The following is an 8,428-nucleotide window of genomic DNA, read 5'->3' as shown; positions in this document are numbered from 1 at the left end:
ATTTATTCAAAATCGACCGATTTACCCAAAAATAGGTAAGCTGATCAAATGTATCGGATAACATTGACGATTTATTCAAAATTGATCGAATAGATAGACTTGGTCAACTGAATTGAATGAAATTGATGATCTCTTCAAAATCAACTTGATTTCGCCCTAAAAATGGATAAATTGGCCAAATGAATGAAATGGAGTTAATGAAATCGGCCAAATCACCCTAAAAGGGTAAATTGGTCAAATGAATTGATGATTTATTCAAAAATCGACCGGATGACCCTAAAAAGGGTAAATTGGTCAAATGAATTGGATGAAATGAATTTATTCAAAAATGATTAGATTGAACTAAAATTGAATGAATTGACAAAAATCGATTGGATAAAATGGATGATTTGTTCAAAAATCGATTGAGTTCTCCACCCATTGGGTAGTTTCAAAAAATTACAATGCCTTAGTCTATGAGCCTTCTAAAATCAAGATTTGGCCTCTATATTTATCGTCTCATCAATGGGGAATCATTTGTGAATTTTCTTCAAATTAATGTCCTTTTACGCAAGGAAATTTTACCAATTAGGTTTAAAAATGGCCAAAAAGTGATTTTTAGACGCTTATATGCAAAAAATTGCTGCCGTCTTTGAAAAGATCGGATCCTACCTTACCTCGTGCACTACCCCTTTGGATGGTACAGGAAATGTAAACGTGCAAGTCTCATTGGATTATATATCCGAGACACAGGGCGGTTTATACCTAGCACGGGATCCCCTAAATGGCATTCCCTTCTAAGGTGGATGCATGATGCCAGTTTATTAAAGCAGGAAAATATGCAACTCGAAATGAAACGTGACCTAAGGAACCCTTTATCTGCCAGGGTAGGCCTAAAATGGCATGGCATTATTATTTGATGAAATATGTCACAATTTTAAACATGCGATATCCTATATATAAGGGTAGGCCCTAAAAGAAGTCATGCCAGACCTCCTATTTCCTAACGTTTGTGAATGCAAAGGCAAAAGACAAGGAAAGTTAGTTCAACACATAACACGTTGGACAATTAAAGGATATAAAAAGCAGGAAACATAAATAAGGAAAAAGGGTGGGATCCCTCCCCTCGTGAAAGGTGTCCCTAATAGGGTAAGGCAGACTCTACCCTAGGTGAAACTATATGGATGCATGAGGTTGGGGTTCGCTAATGCATCTATACTCAATAAGCTCAGGCCCCCAAGCCTTCAGACTCGTGGCCAAGGGTCATCACTCCCAAGGCCCTTTGTCGGTGGCTCGAGCGATTCCCCAAACACCGCTACGCACACGTCGTGTTACGGCTGCATGTTTGAGTGAATCTATAAAAATCCTCAACCTTCGACTAAAAACTAAAGGCTATTAACCCAAAGTTTAAAGCGGAAGATCGAGTGACCCATTGGATCGTGCTACGCACACGTCGTGCCACGATCACACGTCCAAGTGGGTCTCCTAATCCTACTAGGGTGGAGTGGCGTGACAAGCCACTAAAAAGAAAATAAAGAGGGATGAATAATAAAGCGTATGCGCGTATGATAGTGCACGTTTTGGAGGGGAGGGATCGAGAATCAATGCGAGGCTCTAGGGTATATCCCCACCCAAATGCAATGCAAAGCGCGAGATAAAACAAGTACAACATACATCCAATCAACCAATCATACATACGCAAGTGAGGGAATAGTTTGATACGCGCGCGAGACAAGAGGCCCTAAAATGGAAAATGCAACCCTAATAACCAAATGCTATACATAAAAAGGGTAGAAAAAGGAAAAGAATAGCTAAATCGAATGCTTGGACCCACTTAGGAAATCCCCAGTGGAGTCGCCAACTGTCGCGCCCCACTTTTTGGTAAAAAATAAATACTTGGTTTTGTGAATTTATTGATTTTGAAAAAATGAATTTTTTGATGAAAAAATATGGGTCTAAATGGGACTTTTGAAAATGCGACGATTTGACCCAAGAAAAATAGTTCAAAAAGGGTTTTTTATATGAAAAATGGAGTCGCCACTTGGTATAGAGTTAGGGTGTACCAAGTCACCCAAAAAGTGAATTTTTAAAGGAAAAAAAGTAAAAAACCCTTTTGAACGACTCCTAGTCCACGCAAACAAAGAAAAAGGTTCGGGAGTCACATTTGACGAAGGGGAAGGCAAGGATAAAAATCCAATGCACCCCTTCGACCTAGCCAAGGCTAGTTGCGTGATTTAACCCTTATTTTCCTAATTTTTCCTACCCAAAGTATGTATTTGCAATTTGGACAAAGACTAATGAATGAGAAATGCAATCCTAAATTCTATGATGTCTCTCGTGAGGTTTTTGGTCCCAAACCACATGAATTGTGGCGGCCAATAAAGGGAAACCTCATAGAGGTCGATTGATGCAAATGGTGACTCAAGTGCAAGTGTGCAAGTGTATGAAAAGATTCATGTATGAAATAATGTAAAAAAACAAAGTGTTTGTGTGCGAATGTGTAAAGAAAGTGCATGTGTGAGTTTGTATGAAAATCAAAGTGTTTGTGTGTGCAAATGAATGAAAATAGAATAGTACATATATAAGTGAAACTTGAATTTCATTTGTGAAGTAAAGTAAATAAATGATAAAGATGTAGTGAAAAATATGGATTGAGAAATGTAAGAAAAATGTGATTAAAAGAGTATGGAAGTGATAAAAATGAAAGTATGACCCTAGGGGAATGCAACAAGTCGGGTACGGGGGTTGACTTCTAACTTTTCGACTTCGATTTTCCCTTTGATTAGAAGGCGAAACTAGCGTGCTAAGGCTATCGAGTAGCCACACTCGCTCGTTTCCCTTATCGGAAGGGGATTTTCAAGCAAATGAACCCTAACTAGCATGAGATGCAAGTCCTAAAGTGAAGGGGAAGGGGTTTGAGGAACATGCCAAATGGTAAACTAAGGAAATGCATGATATGTGGTGATCATGCACTTAATGAAAAAGGAAAGAAAAGAACCTATTGGGTCTAGCATTGGACTAGCCCATTCTATGAATTCCGACCAGCGTTGGACTAGTGGAAACGATAAAAAAAGCCACAACTAGCGTTGGACTAGTGTGGTGACGTACATTCATCCATTCCATTCATCTATACTACAAAAAGCGAGTAGACATGCGATTCACTTATAAACACGTAGCACATAACACTTAGCATGCTTGACTAGATGCAAAATCCTAATAAAGCGTTTAACATATAACACATAGGCATGCAACCATTACATTTGCTAATTAAAACAAAAGGGAAAGGGAAAATGGACCAAATTACTTGCTATGCCCTATCTATTACAAGCCAAGAGGTGTACACATACCCCATAATGAATAATTTAAATAAAAGTAAAAGTAAATGAAATAAATGCAAGGAATTAAGAAAGCAAAGTAGACATGCATATTCACGTAACACGTAGGAGCACGTAAGAGAGAAGTAAAGAGGATAAAAGAAAGTTATACCTTCCCCTAATGGTAAGCAAATGAAGGAAAATGGCTTCAAAACAATAAAGGGGTCAAGGCATCAATTTAAAAGTAAAGTATAACAAAGTCACCAAATCTCTCCTAATTGCAATTTAAATGAAATCAAATAATGCATAAGTTTCAGGAAAAGGACCCACCAAGGACCCAATTACCAATTAAAGACCCAATTGCAAACCTTAGTCAACCATTCGAATTCAATCGAAACATTTAAGCACTCCAAAGGTCTCAAGAGCCAAGAAAAGGTCAAACAACCAATTTATTTAGGGAAATTAAAAAATAGGCAAACACGAGCTCATTCGGTCATAAAACCCCTAAAGTCATGGCTTAAGTGCAATTGACAAAGCATGGTAGTTAATTGAAACAAAACAAGCCATGAAGTTGCACAAATTAAAATTGCCAAGGACCAAATTGATGAAATTATTTAATTGATTGGGTTCTAGTGGAACAAGGAGAGACTTGGGGGGCCAAAGTGCAAATTTTTGAAAGTTCCATGCATGCAAATCACGTAGAAGAAGAATTTCTGCAACAAACAATTTCTGCAATGCCAAACCAGCTGCACTTCTTCATAATTTGTGAACTTCCTTAGGCTTTTAGACCAAAACAAATGCAGTTCGCACAAAATAACAAAACACCACTTGATCTACCCACTTTATAATGCAACAAAACAATCAATCAAACAAAAAGAGCCTGCAAAAATGATGAAGCAAATTTTCTGCTGCAACATTCATCCAGAATTTTTCCTTTTTGCAACTTTAAACTCTCAACTGCAGGTTTCATAGAAAACTTCAAACAAAAGCCAGCAAAGACCCTCACTCAATCACCATTTAACAACTAAACACTTTGATTAACACAACACAGCTGAACATGCAACAAAAAAGGCAGAAAAACACCCCCAAAAACTCATGCAACTCGGCTGAAGCTATGCTGCGTTTTCTTTTATTGCAACTTTCAGGGTTTCTGATGCAGTTCAAACGCAAGGAACAACTTAGACAACAAAGGTTTGGACAAGATTATCAAACATTCTTTCCACTTTTTAATCATAAAACTCTTATGTGTAAACACAACAATTCAAGGAAAGAGAGCATGCAAATCTGGAAAATTTTCTCTGCAGCATTCTACAATTTTTCAGCCACGGCATTTCTTCATCATGCAAACCAGATTTTTAAGTCAAATACAAAGCTTTGATTAGATATTTCTCAAACCAACATCTTAACTCTAACTAATCAACAAGCTGCTTAACTCAACTCCAAACAAACAAAAACAATGAAAGAGCTAATGCATTACAGAAAATCTGGACAGACATTCATGTAGAATGCTTTGGCAATCTGAAATCCACTTTCCAACTCAAATATTTTAGATGTTTAAACGCTCAAACTCAACACCCAACCTTCCATTTCCTCCCTTCAAAACACAATTAAACATGCAGCTGAAGTACAAACTCAGAACGCAGCCATGGAAAGATCAGTAAGAGGAAAAAATGCAGCAAACTAGAAAACTTTCGTCAAACCGAAGCATTCTTAGCTTCTGTAATTTTCAGATGAAGACTTTCTGCAATTCGGCACCTTGCCAAACCAGCTCTCAAGCATAATCAAGTCCAAACACAAGGCTTTAAACTAGGCAGCAAGCTATCATCCGAACAAATAGAAAAAAAAACTGAGCAAAATCCAGTGCAAACACAAATAAAATACGTTCAGCAAGTTGAAAAATCTGGAACATATAAAACTGATTTGGCAAGTTGAAATGCATTTTCCAGCAAGTGCTTGGGCATGAATCCGAATTTACCTCGGCTGAATCATTGTGTTAAGTACCCAAAACTAACATGCAAGGCTACTTAATGAAATTACTATCATTTCTAGTTCAGATCAAGTTCGGACAGCTACTATAAACATCCACAAATCCAGAATTTTGTTCAACCATTCTCGGATGATCTTGCATGCAGCAAATTCTTTTGTTTCATCTTTATTTCTTGCTTAGCCGACTGATGATCCTCATGCAAGACTTAATCATCTGATTTTTACTTAGCTAATTACATTTATGAGCTCAGATTGTCACAAATAAACAGATTAAAGACTGCATTTCCTGAACAGGCTCTCGGCACAACCATCTCCGTCAAAATCAGATTTCTTATCCCTTGATTTCATCGTCCAAGTGCTTAACCATCACATGCAAGCTCTTAAACAATCTCATCTATCTCTAATTAGCTAGTCTAGGACCAGAGTTTACCTCGGTTTGAAGCTTAGCTCATGCAACAAGAAACTGCAAATTTTTTCTTTCTCGGCTCACTCTCGGTCGGCACAGGATTGCAGCCTGCCAACTCCCTCTCTTGCTCAAGCTTGCACACGGAATGGAGGAAATGGTAACTCTCGGCCTTTTCACCAGCTCACGGATGGGATGAAGAAGGCTGCGAGTCACTCTCTCTTTTCTTTCTAGTCTACGGTCAGAAGGTGAAGGAAACTCAACTCTCACTCTCTCGATTTTGTGCAGAATGCAGCTCCCTCTACCTCTCTGGTTTCCTCTCTTCGATGGTTCCAAGGCAGAGGGTATTGTTGTGGTTGAGGTGAGCTAGTGGAGAGAATTCGTGGTTTAAGGGTAGTGGAGTGTTTGAAAGGAAATGGTGAGTGGTGACTGAGATGTCATCCGGCAGAATTGGAGATATTTTTTTATTTTTTAATTTTTTAATTTTTTTTGAAACAAACAAAATTGATAATAATAAAAAGAAATAACCAAAACAAAATAATTAACATTTGATGAAAATTAAACTAGAACAATAGAATGCAATTTCCATTTCTTTTCCATTTCCCATTTTCATCGTTTTTCTCTTTTTTTTTCTTCTTTTTTTTCAAAATAACTTAACAAAAATAAACAAAATGCCAAAAGATTGAATTTAGAAGACATAAAACATATTTTGTGGGCAATTTTCTTTTTTTTTTTTCTTTTCTCTGCTCTTTTCTTTTCACTTTCTCATTTTCATTCATTTTCCAAGAGATTCTATGCTAACAACTTAAAAATAAAAATAAAACTAGAAACTAAAACTAAAAATCGAATAAAACTAAAATGAAAAAATTAAAAATAAACAGCAAATGAAATTACACCAAAATTTGGTGTCTACATTTCCTAAAACAAAAATTTGACCAAAATTCCTCCATTTTTCTTTCTTGCTTGGCCGAACCATAGAGAGGAGAAAAGAGAGAAAAGACTTCATCTTGCACTCCAATTTCTTGCTTCAATCTTGAGTTCCAACCATCAAAATTGCAAACTACTCCATAAAAGTTGCCTACTAAGGAGGATTAGAGGTGTTGGTGGAGTGATTTTTGAGGGGGAAGTACTAAGCTACCATCTTTCTAGTGTTTCTAAGGTAACTTGCCAAAAATATCCCTCTTTGCTTCCAATAATTGCATATTTGTGGCTTAGGGTTGTTAAATGTGTAGTTTTGTGCAATATTCCATGAGTTGAGGTGGTGACATGGGAAATTTCAGTTTTATGCTGAATTTACTGCTCTTATTTGATGTTTGAGCATTGGTCATGGATTGATAGTTTTGTTATGTATAATATTGAGTTTTTATATGCTAGTTTTGCTTGCTCACGAAAAATTTCAGCTTAGGGTTTCATTTGCTAGCTTGAGTAGGTGATGGTTATGTGCATGATTTGGTAAGTCGTTGACTTGATATGTATATGCTTGAGTTGAGGTTGTTTTGTGGTAAGATTGAAGCCTAGAATTGGCTGGAAAAACTTAGTAAAAACAAAGGAGGTGCTGCTGAAAATTTGTCCGCAGGAAACCTTGGGCAGTCTTGGGAAAACTGCTATATCTTGTGATAGAAAGGTCGGAATTTAGTTCTGCTTATTGCGTTTTAAACTAGAGTCAGTGTATTATCAACCGTGAAAATTTCAACCTTTTTCTCTAATTTGTTGAATATCTATGATTTTTCAAAATTGACTGAAATTGCAAACCTGTTCTGTCTTTTACTAGATGAAGCAGCAACTTGAGGCTCGAATTTGACTAATGTGTGGACTGAATCTTACAAATGTGTCTTCCAAGAACTTGTAACCCTTTGAATCTATTTTCTAACGGTATAAAGTTTATCAATTTTGGACTTAAGAATCTTGAGATATGATTTTTCAAATAGTGTTGTGCAAATAGGGATCACTCGAGCCACCGATCAAAGGCCCTGGGAGTGATGACCCTTCGCCTTTAGGTCTGAAGGCTTGGGAGCCGAGACTTATCGAGTCTAGTTGCATTAGTGAGCCCCAGCCTCATGCATCCATGTTAGAGTTTGCCTAGGTTAGAGTCAGCCTCACCCTTTTAAGCACGATAGGCACGAGGGAGGGGGTTCCACCCCTTTTACTTGCTTTTATTATATTTCTTTTCTTAATTGCTCTCAATGTGTTATGTGTACTATCAATTGCACTAACCATTTCTTTTGTTTTCTTGGCTTGCATTCATTTGCCTTAGCAATAAGAGGCCTTTTTGGCACTCTTTTAGTGACTCACCCACCAGATAGCTCACATGTTTAAATTTCAGTCATTACACTTAATTTTCAATAAGTGCATTTCATTTTAGACCTTTTCCCCCCGATGCATTATTTATGTCCTTTAGGCCATATTTGTCACATATTTATATCGCTTTAATAAATGGCATCATGCATAAACCCTAGAAAAGGGAATGCCATTTAGGCGATCCCGTGCTAGAAATAAACCGCCCTGTGTCTCGGATACATAATCCAGTGAGACTTGCACGTTTACATTTTGTACCATCCAAAGGGGTAGTGCACAAGGTAAGGTAGGATCCGATCATTTTCATAGAGTGATCTTTGGAATATGAGCATCTAATAATCACTTTTTGGCCATTTTATCAAGATTGGTAAAAATCCCTTGCATGAAGGACATTAATTTGAAGAAATTCACAAATGATTCCTCCTATTGAGACGATAAATAAATTGAGGCC

The sequence above is a fragment of the Coffea arabica genome, chromosome 8e (genome assembly GCF_036785885.1).
Source record: "Coffea arabica cultivar ET-39 chromosome 8e, Coffea Arabica ET-39 HiFi, whole genome shotgun sequence".
NCBI lineage: Eukaryota > Viridiplantae > Streptophyta > Magnoliopsida > Gentianales > Rubiaceae > Coffea > Coffea arabica.
The sequence above is the reverse complement of the archived record's forward strand: the minus strand, read 5'-3'. Positions refer to the sequence as shown.